The following is a 24,611-nucleotide window of genomic DNA, read 5'->3' as shown; positions in this document are numbered from 1 at the left end:
CATCCCGAGAATGTATGCCCCTATTTATACATGACTAAACCTTACTGGCCTTAGCAACTGCAGATTGACATTGCATATTGCTGCCTAATTTGTTGTCTATAACAATTCCCAAATCCTTCTCGTGTGTGGTTATCCCTAGTTCACTACCATTTAGGGTGTAAATTGCTTGTGCATTCTTAACTCTGAAGTGCATAACTTTGCATTTTTTTTTATTCTTTATTTTTGTTGTACTAGAATCAACATCATGCTTGCAAAGCCACAACAAGTCTCAGATAAACAATAGTGAACATCAGCATGGCATATAGAGTGAATGTAAAATTCTATATTATGTGGGACTCATACAAGCTAGGCAGCCAAGTCAAAAGTATAGGGTAAGCCTGACCGTGGAAAACTATGTATAAATAGTGCTTTTGAAATGGTGATTGTGAGAAAATGAAACATGGTCGAATGAGTGTGTGTCAGTGCCTGAACAAAGGTTTAAAAGACATTGTAGGGCAGTGATGGCGAACCTATGGCACGCGTGCCACAGGTGGCACGCCGGTTCCGCTCTGTTGGCACGCGGCCATAGGTAGGGGTCCGCTGGCTGTCTGCAGAGTAGGCACCTGCCTGCCCGAAACAGCAGGCGCCTACTCTGCTTCCGTGTTGGGAGGACAGGGGGAGGGCTCTAGGAAGCAGCTCTTCTGTTCTCCCGCGCGATGCTGTGTGGAGCGTTGCCGTGCGTTACCATGGCAACGCTCCACACAGCATCGCGTATGAGGACAAAAGAGCTGCTTCCTAGCTGCCAGAAACATACTTACCACCGGACCACCAGGGATGGCTGTGTCCCCCCCCCCCCTCCTCCTTCACCAAAGGTAAGAGGAAGGGAGGTGGGGATACAGAATTAATATGTCTTTTGTTTTGTTTTTTAATTTATTTTTACCCCTACCCCCACAGCACAGCACCCCTACCACCCACAGCACAGCACCCCTACCACCCACAGCACCCCTATCCCCCACAGCACCCCTACCACCCACAGCACTGCACCCCTACCACCCACAGCATTCCTACCCCCCACACAGCACCCCAACCCCCCACACAGCACAGCACCCCTACCCCCCACACAGCGCAGCACCTGTAACCCCCACACACAGCACCCCTACCTGCCCACACACACAGCACCCCTACCCGCCCACACACACACTGCACAACTACCCGCCCACACACACACTGCACACCACACACACACACACACACTGCACCCCACACACACACTGCACCACACACACACACGGCACTCCACACCCTTACACACAAACACATACACTGCACCCCTCAATGCAGTATGTGTGTGTGTATTCAGCAGTCTGTCTGTATGTGTACTCAGCGGACTGTATGTGTATTTTGCGGACTGTGTGTGTGTGTATTTAGCGGACTGTGTGTGTGTATTTAGCGGACTGTGTGTTTATGTATTTAGCGGACGGTGTGTGTGTATGTATTTAGCGGACGATGTGTGTATGTGTTTAGCGGACGGTTTGAGAATGTGTTCTGCAGTCTGAGTGTATGTATTGCATTTGTTGGAGATACTAATAAATATAAGCTGACTTTTATCTATTTATATCATTATTTAAAATATTTTTTGGGCACTCGAGCTCAAAAAGGTTCGCCATCACTGTTGTAGGGTATAGCAGCTGATGCCACCAGACATTGCTTAAGGAAAGGAGGCCCCTAGTTAGTTCAGTAACTGGGTGCTAAGTGTTAGTGGAATCAGATGGACTAGGAGGCAAAGTGGTGCAGGCATAGAGCAAGGTAATCACATGCATCAGCTAAATAGCAGTGCTGTGTGTGAGAGGGAACACCAGGCTATTACTCTGGCATATCTAGTGTCCCCTAGAACATGTCCTACTCAGCCTATGCCCTTAGCTGTCAGGCAGAGTCCAGACCTATTTGCAGGGTAGCATGATTGTTCCAGAATGTCATCTTCTTTGTGCAAGCTTGAGCACTGCAGGACCGGGTCTGTAAGGTCCATGTAGGCAGTTGCTGGTGCCATTGGTATGCAGGTTTCCGATGTGTCGGTGGTTGGAACGCGGCTCTCTGCCGCTGCCTATGTCCGAGCGCGGTCTCCCGCTGCCACGGGTGTCGGCTATGGCGTCCCACATGGACCTTCACCCTCATATGCAGGGATCGCTTGAACTGCTTTGTCTCTAGAGGCCTCTTCTTCCTTTGCGGTGCCGGTCGGCCGTCAGGGTGTTGGGTCGCTGGTCGGCTGTTTAATTGCAGCTTCTGCACTGGGGGGGGGGGGTTTCCCCGTGTGAAGGGGCTGATTGACATAGTCTGCGTTCCAGCTCCTTCCAAAGCTTCACAAAGTGCTTGTTCAGCCTTGTTTGAAAGTCGTGTACAGCCTCAATGTGGCGGCCAGAATTTGCAGCCTCAGCCATCTTGGGTGAAACCTTGCGCTTTCCCTTTACCCCCGAGGCAGCCTGCATTGCTTCAGTGTGCCTGGGGTAGCCTCCGCTGTGTGGACAGGGATCTCCCTCACCGGTCCAAAGGAGGAGGAGGATAACGCGGTTCGCTTTCTTGGAATGTGTCGTCAGAGTGCCTCCTGGTCGGGAGAGCGGCCGCCTCACCATTTAGTGCCTGTCTCCTAACCATCAACCATCTTTTTTCCCCATCAATCATCTTTGTTTTTTTGGCACCACACATAACTCCGAATTACAAATCAAACTAAAGGGTTTGTCTGTTTCGTTTGTTTGGGATTCGTTCATATAGCATTTTGAGTTTGAGAACATGTTAATTGTCTTGGAAGGATAGCTCAGAAGTTATTTTCACACATGTTCTGGGTTCAATTCCTAGAAAGTTGAACTCAGCCTTTCATCTGTGACATGACCAGCACTTTAAAACAGGTAAACAAGTAGTTAATTATGCTGTGCGCATTCACAGAATAACTGCAGGTAGCATAAGTGTTGATTTGCATTGTGCAGACCATCAACGTGTGATCACACTGTTCAAATGGACATAATGAGGAAGCTTTGTTTCCTCAAGTGAAATCAGAATTTGGAGGTGTGGGTATGGTGCTGAATATTTTAGAACATACAAAGAAAATGGGATACTTTTACAGGGACATATATCCAATCCATATGGTACTCTTGTTTTTTCTTGCCCTTTGTCTAGCCAGCAACCACAATGCAAAATATGTTTGAGATGGTATTCACTGTTTGTGGGTTAATTAATTGATTGCATGCATGTTTTTGCTTTGTTCCTTCAATTTTCACCAAGTCAATTTTCTCGAATGCTCTAATTTTTTCGCAGTGCCATCAAGTCGAAACGCACGAGTGTCATTGGCGCAATGTGCTTCCCATGCTTTGTTCCAGTTTTATTATCTGAACAAATAAAGGTAGGCTGATTGAGGTGCCTTTCTTTCTACTAAGCACGGCATCTTGCAAATAGGTTTTACAAGGTGCAAGAATCCTTGCACCATAACCACTGAAACAAGATGCTGTGTTATGGTGCTTGGAGTGCCCCTTTAATACATGTTGATACATGTATGATAAGTATATATTTTTGCTCTACAAGTACTCATTTCTGCTATTTTTGTTTAGAAATAATAACTAATAATAGGGGTATAGTATGCATATCCCTCTAGATTGCAAGCTCACTGGCCTTCTTGCATGGTATCTTGTAGAAGGTTGAAGCCCATGGACAGTGTCCTCGTCTCCTTCGTATCTGTGTGCCTAATTACATATCCCCTGTTTAACTGATTATCAATGATCTTTTTGCATAAATTGTAAACCACTCTGGATAAGAGCACAATACAATAACTTTAAAAATAAAATATATCAAACAAATTACTTTTTACTACAAATTATTACAATATATATATATATATATATATATATATATATATATATATATATATATATATATATATATATATATATATATATATATATATATTAATATTTCTTTATTTTTTAAAGGCAAAAGAAAAGATAACCCGTTTCCAATTAATTACAATTTTCACTTACAGTTCATTTTCCATCATGTCACAAAACAGTAACCAGACAATATTTCAAAACACTGTTACAATAAGCAATTGTAGACAATTTGCTGACTGTACCTTTAACTACAGCCTTGACTGTCAAAACTAATAAGGAACCTTATTAAGTCTGAACAACATTAGGTATCTGACCACACTATTTTTCAGTAGCAAATCAATTTCACACACATGAATTTGTACTAATGTCATACTGTTACTCTGATAACTGGAAATTATATTCCATACCCAGAACTGTATCAAAACACATACCCTACATGATGCTTCTTAATTATTTCTGAATAATTTAACACAAGACTAAGCTGTATCAAAGTAGTTTAGTGGATTTTTGCTGTCAAGGAAAACGTGACAACAGAGCTGTGGCATTGTTATAGCACGGAATAATTTCAATACCAGCTAACAACACACTGTTTATCAGGCCATACATTGTTGTCCATATGTGTCGGATTATTTGATAAAAGAGTACTCGGGCATCTGGACACATTTTAAAGCCTATTAAATTTATGGTAAGAAAAGTAATCTAACCTATAATACATTATGATGCATGGAAAAAAATCAATACAGCTGTAAAATTTTCAGCAGCTACTTCCTCCGTAGGCATGTATGCCTAACAGGAAATGATTGCCGATAGCTGGAAAAATATCATTGTATTTTCATGTGTATTTTAAAAGAAGTCTCTGAAAATGTTGAATGCAGTAATGCAAGCATGTCAAACTCGCGGGTCGTGGGCCGCATTCTGCCCACAATGGACATCTTTGCGGCCCGGCGAGCCGCAAGTACATGCTAAGTGTTATAGCAGAGTAGGTACCTGCTTTCCCCACATTGCAGGTGCCTACTCTGCTAAAATGTACCCGGCCTGGGAGGAGGGCCAGCGAGGGAGCTCAGTGTTCTTGCTCCTCACTGCTCCCTCGCACGCGCCGTCTTTAGTGAAGCCGGGCACCGGAATAGGACGTCATATTCCAGCACCCGGCATCACTAAAGCGCGCGAGGGAGCAGTGAGGAGCAGATAGAAGATCCCCACTGGACCCCAGAGAGAGGCCCCACATCGGCTCCCAAAGGTAGGGAGTAATAAAAAAAAATGATGTGTGTGCAAAAATGTGTGTGTGTGTGTGTCTGTCAGTGTGTGTGTATGCAGGGCCGGCGCTACCTGTTAGGCGGACTAGGCAGCCGCCTAGGGCGCCCCTTGGGAAGGGGCGCCGCCAGGAGCGCCGGCCCCCTCATGCTGCAGCTGCCCGAGCGCTCTGTAGAGAGCCCATCATCATCCACATCTGGTTGTAAGTAGGCAATCTAGTATATTATTTGTGGCATTAATCTCTAATTTACCTCACATTAAAGAAACACTACAGTCCCCAGAACCACTGCAGCTTAATGTAGTGGTTCTGGTGTCTATAGCCTGTCCCTGCAGGCCTTTTAATGTAAACACAGCGGCACTGCAGCACTGGCGTTAGTTAACATGGCAGATCATATGGGTGGGGCATTGTGATGTCAAATGGGGGGGGGGGGGCGGAAAACTTTACTTCTGCCTAGGGCGGCAAAAATCCTTGCACCGGCCCTGTGTGTATGTGTGTGTCAGTGAGTGTGTGTGTCTGTGAGTGTGTGTGTGTCTGTCTGTCTGTCTGTCTGTCTGTCTGTGAGTGTGTGTCTGTCAGTGAGTGCATGTGTCTGTCAGTGAGTGTCTGTGTGTCTGTCACTGAGTGTGTCTGTCTGTGTGTGTCAGTGTGTGTCTGTCACTGAGTGTATCTGTCTGTGTGTCTGTCAGTAAATGTGTGTGTGTGTGTGTGTGTTTGTTTGTGTCTGTCCGTGAGTGTGTGTGTCTGTCTGTCAGTGAGTGTGTGTGTGTTGGTCAGTGTTGCATTGGCTGCAACTGGACAGTGGAGTACCTAGAGGTGCATGGAGGCACGTCCGACGTGACATCGATGTGCTCCACCTTCACAGGGTTTCAAGAAGTAGCGGGAGGACCAGATTTGGCACAGGGTGCGGACAGTGCCATTTGGGGTATACCAGAGGCCAAACTCCGGAGTCACATACTGGCAGCGGCAATGTGAGTGGAGTCTGCTTGTTGGCTAGAGGAGGGTACTGGGATTTATTATATGGGGGAGGACTGGGATTTAGTAAAGAGGGGGTGACTAGGATTTAATAGAGGGGGGTGCTGTGGTTTAGTAGGGGGATACTGATTTTTTTTTTATATACTGTACTTTTCAAAATAAACCTACATTTCTATGAAAATTTTAGTTTTTTTTTTTTTTTTTTTTTTGCAACCCACATAAACGTAAACCTTGTTTATGTGGCCCATGCTAGACTTTGAGTTTGACATGCTTGCAGTAATGGGTGCCCAGTATTGCACTGTAAAATGACATGCATGACATTGCTACTTCCACACTTTCACAGGCTGACCTTAACACTTTCCAATTAATCATACCTCACCACGAACACTCTGTGCCCAAAGGGTAGATCCCCAGATGTTGTAGAACTACAATTCCCAATTGTGGTTTTAAAACATCTGGGGATCTACCTTTTGGGCACCCCTGCTCTTGACACATTTGACACAGTTGGTGCAATTGATCAGTCGCAGTTCTAAGGCCAAGTGCTAAATATGGACTATTGTATTTGAAACAAGTGCCAAATTGATATCATTTACCAAAATCAATGTCTTTTATAGTGTATTCTTAGAAAAATGTTGCTATTTGTCTGAGTTAGCAATTCTTATCTCCCCAGCCCTCCTGAACAAATCTTTTTATTGCACTCTGTTTACAATCCTATTATACACATTGCAGTTAAACCATGGGATATGACAAAAGAATGGTTTGCTCTATGGATATAGCAGGGTGTATATCAGGGCAAGGCTAAAAAAAATGGCATTCTCAGAGACACAGAAAATCACAACAAGCAAGGATTCAAGAAATACAAGTAAACCATTTTATCACTTATTTCCTAAAGTACTGTATCACATGGCACTACTAGAAATTTAAAGATACAAATCACACTATGCTGGTTTTATTACCAACTTCCTTTAGTGAATAAGCTTATTGATGCAATAGCTACTAGAACGGCTCATTTACATAATATTTTCCATTTGAAAGTTTAAAAAAATGATTTATATTTGGAAGTGAATTCTAGTTACTATTCATTTGCTTTTCAGATTTCCATTGGTTCAATAATTTTCATCAGGGTTATACATGGGTTATTTATTAAAGTATAAATTGTTTGGATTTTGAAGTGAATTTTAAATTAAAAATAAATCTCTCCAAGCCAGTTGTATGTTCACTTTTGCTATTTTTGGCCTAAAATACAAACAAAACATTTCTAATCACAAGTTACATTTTAGTATAAACCTCTGTAGATAAAGTATGAATTAAATGTATTGAAGGGACATTTAGGCAGGAAAGAGCAGTAGAATGTGTAGGAGCTATTTTAATATTAATATATCAAAGTAGATTTTATCTCGATAATTTAACCCCTTAAGGACCAAACTTCTGGAATAAAAGGGAATCATGACATGTCACACATGTCATGTGTCCTTAAGGGGTTAAATATACAACAAATACATTTTCAGATTTTCAATTATAAATTGTTTTCTATGCATTGTTAAAATTGCTTCAATCTGAATGTCCCTCTTAGACGGAATACTATATAAGTCGTGGTGAGAACAAAAGTGATAAAACTCTCCACTGGTTAATACAAATTCTAAATTTACCATAGTGCATCATCTACGTATCTCAAGTAGGGCATTGGAAAATGCTCACCTTAGGCACAGTAATTCCAAAAGAATCATGTTTCATGATGCTTGTATGCGCTTATTTGCATTTCGAACTGAGAATTCTGGGAGAATCCCGGAAACATGATGTCTCGTAATTACGGGTGCCCAAGGCAGACTTTTCTCAAGGTCCTAATTGAGATACGTAAATAATGCACAACAGTACATTTTGAAATGGGCTCTTTAGCAGAAGATTCCTAAGCTTCAGTACTTCTCCTTCAGTGATGTCTAAAGGAAAATACCTCATTCATTTAATGAAGACCTAGGAAAGATGTACATTTTTTGGGTGAATTATATAAATATACACACACATATTTAAAAAAAAAACATTTGAGAGGCAAATAAACTATTCTAAACACAAACAAATATTCAAAATCAGAGAAAGACAAAAAGATACAAGGTGTAAAATGAAATGTACAATGGTTGTGCTACAGTTATTATTTTCCCATACATAATTTCCATAATTATAACAGAAAAGCGTACATTTTCTAATGCATGGCAGTTCAAAAAGTAATCAAGGGAGTACGCCTCAGGGCTATTTAATGTATGCAAAGCTAGTGACCCACAGTAAATGAGAGGTAGGATTCAATGAATGCAAAGTAGAGCACACGTACTAGAGACCCGGCCTGATGAGGGAACGCTAAAATTAACACCCAATTAATTTCTGAATTGACAAACAAATGAAAGTCATAAATCTACTTTCTCATTAATTTTCTTTTGGTATAATTTAAGGGAGTAACACAAAAGGGAAAACTGAGCATTATCCATCATAAATATCAAAAAGATAGTATTGTGTGGTCATAAATTATGCATATTAACTGCTATTAAGGATGATAAATATATTAACAAGTCTATTTTTCAGTGTATCTATTTAGACATTCTTTACATATTAGAAATTGAATTTTAAATGAATTGATTACCAAATATATGTTATTGGTGCCTTAAAGATGTGATTCTGTCAGTTGACCCAATAATACAGCAAACATAACAGCCAGACAAGTTAATTTTGAATGTTTTGTTGACACGGAATTCCTGTATGTCGGAAGCCATTTTGTTACTAGAAGATCCTCCCACTTGCTTTGTGATAAGTACACAACAAGTAGGTACTTCCGGATGTTGAGCCTTACTTAGCTAAACTGTGGCTAATCACATAACATTCAACAGAGAAAATATTCCCAATGTCATCTGCAACAAAAACAAAATGATCGCAACAAATCCATTGCCCCCACGTCATTACATTGGTTTGGACACCGCAAACTCTAAAGGATATTGTAGCTCACAGCAGCATTTTAAATTCACTATTTTCTTTTTTTATTATTATTTGTATTTTATTTGCTTTTGCATATAAATCTTACAACGTGACCAATATATGGATAGTATAAAGTATAGACATCAAGTAATGCTGTGCATGGGTATGTATCTCAAACAATACAAACAAATTATAAGCATTAAGGATAAAGGAAAATAGCGTAAACTATAGTAGAGTGTCTCTTGTCTTTGTCTGCGGTCTCATGTCTCTGATGGAAGGCCTGAATTGCCGTCGACATGGGTTGCATCCTCACTGGGTCAGCTCAGGTGGTGAGCCTCGAGCTCCGTGGTTTTTGCAGTGGAAGGGTCTTTATTTCAGAATTCTCTAGTCGCCGCCGTTGTGCGGTGTGTCTCTGAGTCATTAAGGTGGTTTTGTCATGCCCCTTGGTGTCAGATTGCTTCTTGGGTGTGGACACTTGGGTGTGGACACAGATGGTGTGTGCTCCTGTCCCTCGGCTAGTATGTTTAGACTTCGGAGGAAAGGTTCTGGGTCCTTTAAATTCACTATTTTAATAAGGGTAGCTTTAAAAAAAATCATACTTATATAAGAACCATTACTTATATAAGGAGATATATATATATATATATATATAATTTTTTTTTTTTTTTTTTTGGTATTCAGATACATTATTCAGACAAATCAAACTTGAATTATGATTAGCATTTCCCTTTCAACATAAATACAGTTGCTGAAAATCTCATTAATGCACTCTGTTTGAAGGATCAGAGTGCTCTCAAAGTCTAACGACATTCTGTTAATTGTATCCTGTACTTCTGAGATGATCCTGTTGTAACTGAATAAAGAATAATGTCCCACCCCACCCTCTGCACTCTGGATTGCTTTGGTAAAGTCACACTGTATCATATGGGTGAATGGGGCATGCTTCTATACTGCAAGGTTTTTAAAGCCTCCTGTTAAAATGAGAAGCGTGCCACTTTCTTTTTATACATTTAGGAATATGTTGCAAGGTAATAGAAGCCGGGACCATTTGGCAAGCACTTCAGTTGGATAGAGTAAAAATTACATCTAGCTGGCTTTTAGCCACCGAAGCACTACCGCTATCAATTGTCAGTATGTAATAGGCATTTTTGTTCTACATAATGAATGTCTGCACCATGCCAAAGAAGACTTTCCTTTCTTCACAATTATCAACACATTTTATATGTATCTATATCATGCTTCTAGTGAGGCTTGTGTTGGGTGTTTTACCATTTCAATACTAGAAATAACATCCCAAAGATAATTACAGAGATGCCTATGCGTTGACATTTCTTATTATTATATACACACAATCTATTATGTAGTACTGCCCGATGAGGATATCAAACAACAAATATGTGATAAACAAGTTAGCCATACTCTTAATGTGGTGCTTTTGGTGCATAGACTCTGTTCCTGCAGTCTGACAAATGTAAGCTTCCTATTAAGATATAGAATCAGGACAGGTGGGTGTGATACCACCAGTGAAATTAATAATGGGTGAGTCTGCCTGGAAAGTGGGCATCTCTAACCACTGGAGGGGTGTGTCAGCATGTTTCAAGCACTCCCAGGCTGACCAACTCAACCGTGGCTTGCCCCAACATACAGGGACGTGCGGAGAGCACTGTTAAAATGCTTTCTGCATGGTCCTAGTGCCCACTAGAAACGGCAATGTCTCCATTTGTCTGTCAGTATTTCTAGTGACAGTCAATCAAACCACTGGTGGGACTTCCTAATGAAGACTTTCTATAACTGAAAGTCTTCACGTTAGGCTTCATCATAATGGACACTGATATTTCTTCTCATAGTGAAGCACTAGGATAATGAGAAGCATGTAATTGTAACGGATGCAACATCGCTCACCAATAATTCTCTATGGGAAGCACTTGATGTGCCTGAGATCATCATTGATAATTACACATCAGATGGAGTAACTGCTTCTGCAAGAACATGAAAGCTCTTGATTAAAGTTTAGATTTTATAGATTCTCAAAGTGGGGTGCCCAGAATCTAATAGTTGAAAGAACCCCTCCAAACACCATACTCCCTACAGAGCACTGTACCCAGGATATTTGGTATGCTATACACTACCATTATCTGTAGTGGCTAAAATGCTTAGAGTGTTCCTTTAAGTGTAACTTGAGAATAAGAATACAACATTCTAAATTACTGTATTATGCTTAAAGCAAAAACATGGATGTTCCACTTTTAAAGGTAAACAAGTTTTTGGTGTCTCGTTAATCTTATAAGAAGTGGTAATGGCATTCTAATATTTAAATGCAGACTATGGACTACACAGGATTGTCTTCATGGTTGCACCATGTGATGCTACATTTTCAGACACAAAAATGGAAATCAGTAGGTCATGAACCCATCTTAAATGTTCTGAATTAGCAATTCCTTACAGGTGCACCCCTAAATGAAGGTGGCCATTAAAACTTTGGCAGACACTATTTAAACGCAATGATAGAGATTTGTTTATATCTTCTAAATACAGAGTGAAGCATTGTTTTGATCAGAAAGAAAAAAAAAACACTTTATCATCGTTAATATTTAACCTTATATACAATGACTACATTAAAGTAACACACTCTCTCCCCATAATAACGTCATGTTCTCAGGCTACTATTATTATTTTATTATTTATATAGAGCCAGCAAATGCCATAGTGCTGTAAAATGGGATCAAAGTAAACCTCTGTGTACTATACAGTGGTCAGATGAGGAGGCAGGAAGTGGTGCTATTGGGTACCCAGGAGTACAACTTTGAGATTAAACCATATAAAAACGGTTTCACCTCTGAAGGCAAGATGATACCCAGTGACTCCAGTTACCATAATGTAATGCAATTGAGATAAAGTTGTTATGGTGGCTTGCATCACCCAGGAATGTTTCTTTAACTAAGAGGCAAAAAAAGTTCACAAAGCAAAAAAAAAAAAAAAAAGCTTCCCTAATTAATACCACCAAATTTGTCAACTAAAACTGTAAGAATAATTTGTTTATTTTAAAGCAGTCGGTTGCACCTATGGATGAGCCCATAGATGTGTTCTGGTAGCAGATGTGGTCCTGATATATTTCCTGTGGAGTGGCAGATAACAGATTTTGACTCCTTGCCTGTTATACAATCAAGAGCGGAAAGGCCCAGAGTAAATAAAACGCTGATGTTCCACAGAAAAAAAAAATCTGCTTGCTCCTGTTTAACAACTACTCACAACTGCAGATGTACAGAAACCACACTGATTGTAAAATATGGAAGTGACAATACCCACCCTTCCTTCCATTGTTACATCTGTCCTTAATTATACAGCTGACGTTTATCTGCTTGCATTTGTATCTCTTGTTTGAAATACCAAGGGAGAGTTTTAGAAAGTAGATCTGAACATTAAAATGATGGCATAAAGGGTAGAGGTCAGGTCCTTGTGTCCTGGAGATTGATTACGCAGCGGCCACACTCCCAGTTTGTTGCTGACGTGCAATCATACTCTGTGCTGCTGCTCCCCTCTACACCACCAGGCTCATAATGGACAATATCATTTGTAAAGTACTACCATATTATGCTGCACACTGCGTAGATTTGTCATCTGCCATCCTACTTGGTCTTAACTGGGACTGGGTATTTTTTACTGTGGGTCTTTTTTGCTGCATGTCGGCAGTTGACAATCAAGCTGACAAATTTACACCAAAAAAAATATAGGCTCTTGTAGGGTTATTTAGTAATGTGTGAACGCTTTGGAATAATTCAGATAAATTGCACATTTTAGACCCGATAAATAACCGATTCAATGTGGGATGTTTTTGGTCATTTTTCCAGGATTCAAAAACCCTGCCAGATACCTCTCGCCCTAGAAAACAAAACATAAACACTTTCACACACCACATGAAGGTTTGGGCAATGCAGCACATGTGAAGAATGGTTCTAGTGGATACCATAAGGAATTTTATTAACCTGTAGACACAAGTATTAATCTGCACAAAATACTCTTTTGGACTACAACCCCATATGAGCTCCATAAGTAGTCAGGAAATGGCTGAGCATTATGTTATTAATAAGTAAGTCATTATTATAACAATAGAAAGGGACACAAATTGCAAACCAAGATCACGACAGCATGGCAGCTTGTTCTCAGACACAAGACATAAATGAATCGCAGTATTGTATCTTGACTAACACTTGTTTTGAGTTCTTTCATAGAGGCCCTCACTGCACAATAAAAACAACACAAAGCAACAAACTCAAAACGAAAGAAATGACCTTCACAGAGAATGTTTCTCATTCCTGTACAATGCCCAGTAAAATTATAAACAAGCAAGTCCTTCCAGGTACCAACCACAAACAAGATCAGAAACAAACAATAGGTCTATGTTCCAAGTACTCTTTAACCCATTAGGGCCCAGACTACAGAGGAAAATAATATTCAATATCACAGTGGTGCATTTCAGTAACATAAAATTTAACGTGACACACAATTTTCCCTCAGTTTTCCTGATCACCTGACGCTCCCACCTGACAAATGCGGTTATACATGCGCTTGTGGAGCAATGTAAGCATAATTCATGGCATTTTAAGCCCATACACAAGCACTAAAACTGTGTTTGGTGAATGAGCTACCAGTTATCTGCCCTTGCATGCATTATTTACAGAATAAAGGGTCATCTCCAGCCTGCATTGTCCATTAAGCCTTTGAATACCTGTTTATACTACTCCAACCATAAGGCAGAGCAAAGACCCATGTAGTTGGCAAAGTTCTGCCTGGTCAACCATTGATCGTACAATAAAGTGTACCTTGTTACAGCATGGAGTTAAAGAGTATTTATTGTTTTATGAGACTAGAGAGCAAGAAAATATAAAGATTTTACAGAAAATATAAAGGGCATTGCAAATCATACACATTAAGAGCAATTCTAGGACAAAGTACAAAATACAGAGTAATTAGCCGGAACATCCCATTGGTTTTTTAACAGGATTATCTATAATATTATCTTTTAGAAAAGCATACACACACACCATAGATTCCAGAAACATCTTGGGCTTGACAAAGGGTATTTTGATGACCCCTTACACTAACAGCAAGGTGAGGGAATATCATGACCTAACCCCAATTTTATATGATATGTTTCATCATCTCTATTCATGAACAGCATGCTGATTATGTCCTCCAGGTACTCAATGAAAGCATAGCCAGGAACATGTACAATCTGCACAGCCAGATGTCCAGTGCCATCCACTACACTACGGGATACAGTGTTGGGCACAAATGTAGTTCCCTTGGACCCCCTCTCTAATATAGCCTGGCAGTATACTATACTACTCTGATCTTTCTTTTTTATAAGAGACGGCTGTTTTGAGAAGTAGTTGCCTGATGTAGAAATACAAACAATTTAACCCCCCCCCCCCCCCCCACACTAATATTCTCCTGCCTGGGGCCTTCAGCCCCAGAAGTCCAGCCTAGCAATGTATATGAATAAGCAATTAGGTGAAACTGCACCATAGATGAGCTTTTAGTTTTGTCTTCCTGTTCCCTTATTCCTTTAAAATGTCCTGCAAACACATGAACATAATGCAATTGAATTGGACTTAAGATCAGGGAGCGGCACAAGTAAAGTAAACCATCATTAGTGTTTGAAGGCATCTGATATTAGTTAGTGAAATGTTGCATTTGGAGTAATGCCACTCAAGTAGCACTTTACCCCTCAGTGGAAAATGCATGCATTGTGTTTATTAGAGGAAGAGCTTTGGAATTGGAACTAGAGTCACATCAGGTTGGAAGTACCCCCATTTCTAATGCATTATATAGATAATGTATTTAATATCATGCAAATAATCGAAATTTAGAAAAAAAGATAGTCACCTGTGAAGTATCTGCATTTCCTGCAAATCTCCAAGCATTGCTTATTCTGCAGTGAGCTTAAGACCGGGAAGTGTCTCACCCAATCAGGGTGCTCCTGCTATTTTGAAAGGGAATTTAGTATGCAGTTGGGCAGATAAGCTGAATACTGCATAGGCTTACTGGCAGCTACTTTTGCAGACTTAAAAAGAGCTTTCAAACTCAATCAGCAATTGCACTACAACAGCCACACTACCTGGTAGTGGTGGCCAAGGATCAGACTCCACAAAATTCTGTCATGGGAAGTGAGGGCAGTGTATAGCGCATTAATATGTTGTATAACAGCTTCCCCCTGTGAAATCTATCACTCAGATGGTAGGTTTATATTTGCAGCTGTAGGCAATTGTGTGCAGATAGTCAGAAACAGGGGACTTTCATACAATGTAACCTATGTAAATGCATGCTCTGTTAAGATGCATGGAATGTCCCTTTAACCCCTTAAGGACCAAATTTCTGGAATAAAAGGGAATCATGACATGTCTGACAAAATAGAATAGAAATTCTACATAGTGCTTGGCAGGACTCTAATGCCTCGTTTCCACTGAGCGGATCGGTTCGGTTCAGTTCGGTACGGTTCGCTATTTTGGGTGTTTCCATTATGAAAGTGGTCCATACAAGCGAACCGTACCGATCCATTCAGGGCCCTGCTTCAGATGTAGGGCCATAGAAAATGGAACGGTTCGGTTAGGGCGGATCTACTATACAATCCATTGATTGGTGGACAGGAAGAGCATTTTTTCTAAACCCTGCATGGCCCTGAAGGTCTGACTTGCAGTGGAAACGCTCACCAGAATGGGCTGGTCCATTCTAAACCTTCCAAACTGTACCAACCCGAACCGATCCGCTCAGTGGAAACGAGGCATTATTTACTGCCTGCAATGTGTATGAATGAGCTCAAAGGATATCAAGTATACTACTAACAAGTGAAAAAAGTTAGGACCTTAAATTAGATCAGTGAACCATGATTTAGACCTTGCTTGCTCTCAAATGGTCTGTAGCTACACATCATTGGGTCATGTTCTCATATCAAGCTTCTGATTGGTAGCTGTGTCTCTACCAAAATACAGTGCACTTAACAAAACAAAACAAAAACAGACCTTTTGCATTTATTTAGAAACCATAGAATGGACTATAAAAAAAACCTAGAAATACATGAACTGATTTCGATTTCTTAACATTCCTTTTTGAGTATCCTGATACAGTAGCACATTTGGTGCATGGTGAAATATAAAATAATCTTTGATTTCTTCAAAAAAAAAAATTAAATAAATTAAAAAATTACGAAAGAACGAAACCTACCGGATACAAAACACAGGCTTTTGGATATCTTTCAAGATCCTCCATTCATGTAAGAGATAAGAAAAACAAACGGAATATATTTTAAACACATTCCTAGGACAATCTCCCCTTTCTCCTTTATCATAAAAAGAAAAAAAAATCCAACTATTTAAGTTTCTTCCAGACCTTTCCGGATGAAATGTAGCTCACACGCCCCGTAAACAAAGCAATATTTGTTTAATAAGTGATTGCTGCTATGGGTACTGTAAACAAGAGGTCCGGCATTTCTGTTTATGAACAAACACATCATCTTGCAAGATCAATTTAACATTAACCAGGTGGAATAATCAACAGATTTCTAGGTGACACTCAGGGCAGGACTAATGTAAACAGAGTAGGGAGGAAAAAGAGGCCACTCTCAGGAAAATCAAGGTCGAGGGAAATGTTTCAGAGAGTAAACAGCAGAGAAGAACTTAAGACAAACAAACAGTCATTCTTCTGACATTCAGAGAGGCAGAAAAGGTTGTAAATTATATGCATCAGCTGCTGACCACCATGAAATCAAACCAGTTTGCAGACCAGAACGTCTTGTTTACACAATGCCATGTTTGCTTATAAACAGTAATTTGCAGTTACCAACTTGGAGTTAGTCATCACCTACAAATCCTGTTAACTCTTTGTAGCTGAATCATTTAAACGGAAGGACTTGGAAGGAAAGCACAGGTTGATCTCTCAGAACAGAACACTTATAACAATGAATTGTCTTAACAAGATGAACTTTAGGAGACTGTGCTGTGTGTTCCAAGCAGGAGTGAGGCACAGTTTTAGCTGTTGATCCCAGTTGAAGTTCGGTTATATTTTGATAGAAATTAAGCAATAACGAGTAAGATAATTACTTCCCACAGCTCTACTGAAAGCTACCATTCTTGGCTTTAATGAACTACAAATGCTACGAAATGTTCTTTCTATATAGGAATCTGTTTTATTTAGCTCCTTAATGGCGTTCCATGCCGTCCTCCACCAAGTAGACTTTAATGACATTAGGACAGGATCGATCATCCTATGAATTTATTGTGAGAAGGATTAATGCTTTATTCGCACCAAAGAGACCCAGGTATCAGTCGATGCCTGAGGTTTCCCATCTGTCAGGCTGGGGTAGATTTTGTTAGATTTAGACTGACCGATGAGCGGTATGCAGCACTCAAAGTGAACACTGCATGCAGCCCTTTAAATGCATTGAAATCCCCCCTGTGGCTGAATGATTGAGCCCAGCCACCATGATTATAAGCTTTCCCAAGTCTAAGGGAGACGCACAACATGTGAAGGACCCTGGCAGTGTTTCCCTAGTGAGACGGTTATTGGAGCTGGGCTTTGTGCAATCTCCCTCTCATGCTGCATCACACAGTAGGAGGCTGGGAAATCCCTCTGCTGACATCAACAAATGGAGATAGGGTAGGATTAGTGTTAGTAAGGTTTAATGCTGAGTTGCTGTTAATGCTGTTTTATGATTAGTGTAGGGTTAGTGTAGGTGTACGGTTAGAGTTAGTGTAAGCATAGGGTTAGGGGTAGGGTTGGTACATCGTTAGTATAGGTGTTAACTACCACAATTTGATGTGTAAAAGTTACTATAAGCAAAACTGTGAAACATAACCTGTTTTTTGTTGCCATTTGTAACCCTGTATACATACTTAAAGGGACACTATAATCACCAGAACAACTACAGCTTATTGAATTTGTTCTGGTTGCAGTTTCTCTAAAACTTTGCTGTTTTACGTTGCAGGGTCAAAAGTACCACTGCACTCAGACTGCTTCATTGAGAGGAAGTGGTCTGAGTGACTACAGTGTTCCTTTAATCTGCTCAGTGTCTATGTTCACCACCTTTTTTCTGCTATAATATAACTAGATGGCTGGGTAATCTCAGGACATACTTTATTATGAATTTTATTAGTAAAACATAGAAATTACATAACATAATTTACACACTATTGTAACGTTAAAAAAAATGGATATATTATACAAGCAGTATTTTATGTTTCTTAAGGAGATTGCTCTTTTTAAAGGAAATTGGTTTGACAGAGTATGATATTATCATTTTAATGTGCAGTTAAAGGAACACTATAGTCACCAGAACAACTACAGCTTATTGAATTTGTTCTGGTGAGTAGAATCATTACCTTCAGGCTTTTTGCTGTAAACACTGTCTTGTCAGAGAAAATGCAGTGTTTACATTACAGCCTAGTGATAACTTCACTGGCCACTCCTCAGATGGCTGCTAGAGATTCTTCCTGGGTCATTGCGACCTAAAATGCATCAAAACATTCAGTGTGTCCTCCCCCTGCATGCAGACACTGAACTTTCATTGATTCAATTCATCTATATGAGGAGATGCTGATTGGCCAGGGCTGTGTTTGAACCATGCTGGCTCTGCCCCTGATCTGCCTCTTTGTCAGTCTCAGCCAATCCTATGGGGAAGCATCGTGATTGGATCAGGCTACCACTTCTGCTGATATCAGCAGGCAGTGGGCAGGTCTAAAGGAAACAGGGACAAAGTAAGCAGCTGCAGACTTGGATACAAGTAAGATTTTACTATATTTAGGGAGGCATGAGTGGACCAGGGTGGCTAGATGGTGTTCCTGACCCTATAGTGCTCCTTTAATTTTCTGTTAGTGTTACATATAAGGAGGCCTATTTTAAAGGTGATGAAGAGGGGATATTCGGAAAGAACCAGGGAAGTGTAGTATAGCAGCTGGTATTAAAGTAGAAAATAGGGAAATTGAGATACAAGGAGTGAGGATAGAGAAATAGCAAAGGGCAAATAAAGAAACAGTCAAATAGAAAGGGGAAGCGGATGTATAGAGGATAAGGTAATGTGATAAAAATAAGGGACAAGGGTTAAAAAAGTGTGACAAAATAAAAAGTAAACAATTTAAAGGGACACTCCAGGCACCCAGATCACTTCTGCTCATTGGAGTGGTCTGGGTGCCAACTCCCACTACTCTTAACCCTGCAAGTGTAATTATTGCAGTTTTTCATAAACTGCAATAATTACCTTGCAGGGTTAACTCCACCTCTAGTGGCTGTCTACTAGACAGCCACTAGAGGTCACTTCCTGGTCCATAGCACAGGAAACCTGTGCTAGAGCGTCGCTGGACGAGGACCTCCAGCGTCGCTCAAAACCCCATAGGAAAGCATTGAAATGATTTTTCAATGCTTTCCTATGGGGAGACGTAATGCGCATGCCAACTGAGCACTCGGGCATTTCGGTCATGGACCGAGGGCCCGGGGCTCCAGAATGTAATGGCAGCTGGGGAGTTTAACAAGCTCCCCATCCAGCCTGCACTCAGTAAGGGGCCTGCGCGAACTTCTGCGGGCCCTTGCTGTTACAGAAGTTACCCCTTGGTCGGCCGTGCTGTATTTTCTGTTAGCAGAGGCAGCCCCTTTTGTAGCACACTGAGAGACAGCCAAGAGGCCTTATCAAAGATCATGCATAGCATGGAGACACTGAATGTCAGTCATGCACATTGTCTATCACTGACCAAGGAAGCACCTCTAGTGGCTGTGTGAGTGACTGCCACTGGAGGTGTCCCTATGCAGCAATGTAAACCCCTTTTCTATGAAAAGGCAGTGTTAACATTAAAATGCCTGTAGGGACTGGCTATACATACCAGAACAACTACATTAATCTGTAGTTGTTCTGGTGACTATAGTGTCCCTTTGAGGTGGCTCGTAACTTTTAGCACATGGTTAGTACTTTAAGACCCAAAATGTGAATGCCTGCATATCTCATATAAACACATTGCCATGATTCACCTACACACATAAATATTACCCTATTTAAAAAAACTAAACGTATTTATATTACTCTGAATCCACACATCGTGACACTACACACAAAAACATACATTTATTCACTTACACCAGGCCTCACAGTAAATATATACACACAGAAACATACATTCACTTTACATGCACATACAATCAAATACACGGTACATATACCATCTTATATACCAACATATATATTGGTCTGCCGGGGGCCCAGATCCTAATTTTGCCCACAGGCCCAGGCCACTGTCAGTCTGTCCCTGAGCATAGGGCAAGGTTAGAAAAGTCAGTCTTGATGCACCCCGACAGTACAGAATTTAGGAATTGTCCATAGAGATATTAATAAAATAGGAACAGTTGAGGATAAACAGGGGCCGGCTGGGCAAAATAGGCCTAAAGCACAAAGTACATTTAAATAACAACTGCCATACAGAGAAACTACAGAGATATTTATTAAAATGAAGTCAGAAAACAGTCTGAAAATTCCAAAATGTATAGAACTATCAGCAAGTAGTCATAGAAGTCCAAAACACACAAATTCAATTAACCCATATGTAGCTAGAAACATAACCATACAACTCAAGATTATATTCATCAGCAAACGGTATCATAAAGTGAATATTAGCTTAGCATTTGATTTGCAATACAGAGAGAATATTTGATTAAATCCATTAATGAATGTATATAAAAAAAATGATTTTTTTTTTCACCATGAGTGGTGCCCCGATTCCCCATCTTAATACATACACACACCAGTGTCCTGAAGCTAATCCGATGAAATTAGTACAGCATTTTCCTTTAATATCTTCTTTCAACTCCTTCATAGTTTTATGCTTTGTTTGCAATACAAAACTATGAACAGTAAACACACATAAATAAAACACGTCCCCTCTTGTCAAAGAGTTCCTCATGCGAACCACGCCTTTCTCATCCACGTACACAAACAAAAATCTATTGTTTGTCCGTAACTTCAGACTGCTCCTGCTGTCACACAAAACAAGTACAATAAACATACTCAAATATAGGAGATTATTCATCAGGCTTCACATATGTTGGGCTTGTACATTTCTGAAGGGATGAGGTCATATTTTGGGGGGCAATGTGACCTAGGTGGCATTAGGAGAACTATTTTTGGGTGGGGTCTAGATAATTACCTAGACCACCGATACTGATGGCAAGTGTATTAAAGTCAAATGTGTTACCATGTTTTGTAATAGAATTCTTAGCATTGCGGTGTGGGGAACGTATTATTTATGGAAGCAGTTGTGGGGCAATGTTCCATAACTGGAGCAATCACTATAGAAACCAATGGAATGTTCCTGCTGGCTACTCTTTTAGAACTTTTAGAATAATTTTTTATGCACAGCCCTCCTTGTTATTAAAATAACGTTTTCTGGGTTTGCTGATATACTACCTTAAAGAGTAAGAGTTTTAAATGCTGGTGTAGGTTAAAACACATTTGAATTGTTGATGACCCGCCACAATTTCCTAGTGTAACTTTCATTAATAATAATACATTCATTATGATTACCTCCTATCGATAGACAGAACATTGTGGTCGTTATCAGAACATACAATCTTAACTAATAGTACTTTCAGTGCTCTAAATTTAGATTAAGAAGTTGGACATACTAAACTTTGGCTATGATTTCTCAGCCAGTGAGACGTAACTAGACCCAGGTCAAAAAGAGTACTTCAGTAGGGTGACAACGACAGTAACAAGGTTACTAATTTTAATCGATAGCAAGAGAAGCATAAAGTAATATCCACTACATCTCTTAGGTTTCAATTCCATAGTTTGCAAATATGATAATTTTGAAAAAGAAACAGGAAGGGTGGAGCGTTACAGTCTGGAGTTTATGCAACCAGGCCATGAAAGAAAGCATGACATCCCTGTGTGTGTCTGTGCGAGCATGGCAGGCTGCCTAGTAATGGAAACAAAAAAGGGGTACCCATGTTTCTGACATTCTCAAATATGGCCAGATATAACCCCTGTTTGCAGCTGTTAGCATCTTAAAATATGCCATCAACTTCCCTACACTTTTCAATGGTGTCCTACTTCTATGAAGCAGGAGAGAGAGGCACAAAATAAAGATTGTCCAGCCAGATTTGGAACTGTATGCAAAATGTTGTTCTAGTATATGTATTAGATATATATAGTTCTAATGTTAGTACACATCATTTTTTTTTATTTTATTTTTTTGGAGGGGTTGGGGGGCGGGGGAAGGTTGGTTACGTCTTGTTTTTGTTTCATAATATATAAAATGCTAAAAAAAATCCTGATTTTATGATGAAAGTGTCACTGGCTTTTAAATGAATATAAATATATATATATATATATATATATATATATATATATATTGCAGTGTAAACATGGAACCACAATCTCTGAATTATAGTTTGAGTATAATTGTTTTGTACATAAAAATAGCATGCTACTCATACCCCAGCTGTCTTCTAGTATTTGCAGGAGGCCTTCGCTAACAACAATCAAACATCTCTGCTTTAAGAAACAGCCAGGACATCATCTGACAAAAACGCATGTCTAATTTTAACCAAAGAAAAGAGTTGTGACTATCTATATTTAAGTTCATGTATGGAAAAAAAAAGATGCAAAACTGCATTATTAAAATACATTTTGTAAACTTATATTTTCTGTAAGGAACATGAAGGGACTGGGATTTCAGCAATAGTTGTTCCTCATTGTCCTGCATGGTTTTATTGTTTAGGTTCTTTAGCACTCATGAAGTTGCATTCATGAAAATATGTAAAATAAACTACTCGTCAAACTAATTAAAGCTGCAGTGCAAATACCGTGAACTTTTCAATGAAATAATTTATGATTTGTTGTTGCTTTTTTGTTTCTGGTGGTATGCTTGTGGTTGTGGCTACAATTTAACTTAGTTTTTTGTTTTGCTTTCATCTTTTTTAATGCATTACTTTCTTAACTCATTAAAAAAACAGAGGTCAATTGGAGTTTCCCTTTAAAACTACCATGTGTCACACTGTGCTCGGCCAATTACCAGTAGTCTTTCTTAAAGAAACACATCAAGCACCATATCTGCAATAGACTATACAGGCACTTGGGGCAGTGCACCATTAGTTTATATGTGGGAAAAACATTTATTTGTAGTAGTTTAGAAAACACTAAGATTGTTTTTTTGGATCGGAGGGTGTCACGCCAAGGGTGCATAATTAATTGTTGCACAATAGAATATTGCCATTTAATGTAAGTTGTGTAGTGCATATATGAATTGGCCACTTGGTAGCAAGGTCCGATGACAGAACGGATAATGTAAATGGTATAGGAATGTGAAAGGGGGGAAATGGTTTGCAACATCAAATGCTCTGTAGGGTGTGAGATTCTACACTTGAGATGCCTGGATGTGTAGTTCCAATGTAAACTAGCTGACTTCAGCCATATGGCCTCTGCTTCTGAATTGAAGAGTTAATCTCGTTGATCACTAGCCTTGTGTTCCAGAATCATATCCAAAAGAAACTTATATATAGTTTCTTACTTACCCACAGAATAATAATTAAGCCTCGTTTTTATTACACAAGCACAATCTTCTAATCAAGCCTAAACATGATTTGCGTAACTTACCAATATGGGAAGGGATTGTGATGTCCGCTATATTGGGTCACAAGTATGGAGTATGACATATCTATAGAATGGAAACATTTTATCAAATTCATTGATGCAATTCTTATTTCTGTGGCAAGTACATAAGAGGAGGTAGAACTAAATGTTTCAATTTGGATTGATGCTGGTATGGAACACAAGTGGGGGGTTGCTTATTGTTCCATAGGTCAGCCGTATCTCCACCTCTAGGCCAGGCTTGGTAATCCACAGGGTATATATATATGTAGATTACGAAATGTGCTTGTACTTGCTGGGGGGCCAGAATCTAATTCTGAGTGAGTCACCATCTACCTTACAAGAGACCCCCTGGGCAGAAGTTTTACTTTGACAACATGAGTAAGTGATTAGGACTTCTGTCATTTTATCTGTTGTTGGTGTAACTAATTTGATTGTCATCTATATTTTTGTATGCACTGTGACCATTTTTTGCTCATAATAAATATTGCTTTATTATGTTCTGCCTTTGTCTGGTAAAGAATCACGTTACCAGAAGAGAATAATTAGTGTTTTCAATTGCTTAAATATTGTCCTTAGTTGTATTTGGTGGGTTTTTAATATTAAGTCACCTGGAGGACCAAGACACCCCAATTTATAAATTGTCTTGGTGGTGGCAGCCTTAAAATAGTAATATTTATATTATTATGCTTAAGAGTGGGTGGTGCTAAGTGGGATTTTATCATTATTTCCGGTCTCGTGCAGACAAATAGTGAACTTTAACCCTTTCACCACCACAACTACGTCACGCACACTCTTGAATTAGGGTGCATTTGTGACAGAGGGTGGTAAGCAAAAAATATGGGGAAAAAGAGAGCATCTAGGCATGCCTAAATATGGAATAAGAAAAAAGGAGAGGGTGCAAAACCCCCCTAGTGAGGGCACTAATCACTACTGACAAGTGTGCAGATATATT

The 24,611-nt window shown here is 39.7% G+C and overlaps 1 protein-coding gene across 4 annotated transcripts in view; it reads right to left on the bottom strand.

Moving 5' to 3' along the window:
* Positions 1–24,611, bottom strand: part of FOXP1 (forkhead box P1) — a 691,275-nt gene that overhangs the window by 269,783 nt on the left and 396,881 nt on the right. The window contains exon 1 of one of the 4 annotated variants that reach the window (XM_063426765.1): positions 20,806–20,834. The exons of the other annotated variants lie outside the window; for them this stretch is intronic. The gene's annotated coding sequence lies outside the window, so the exon portion shown is untranslated. Of the gene's footprint in view, positions 1–20,805; positions 20,835–24,611 lie in introns of those variants that run through there. 4 annotated transcript variants of the gene reach the window in all.

The sequence above is a fragment of the Pelobates fuscus genome, chromosome 7 (genome assembly GCF_036172605.1).
Source record: "Pelobates fuscus isolate aPelFus1 chromosome 7, aPelFus1.pri, whole genome shotgun sequence".
Taxonomy (NCBI): Eukaryota; Metazoa; Chordata; class Amphibia; order Anura; family Pelobatidae; genus Pelobates; species Pelobates fuscus.
This window is presented reverse-complemented; position numbering and strand designations above follow the sequence as displayed.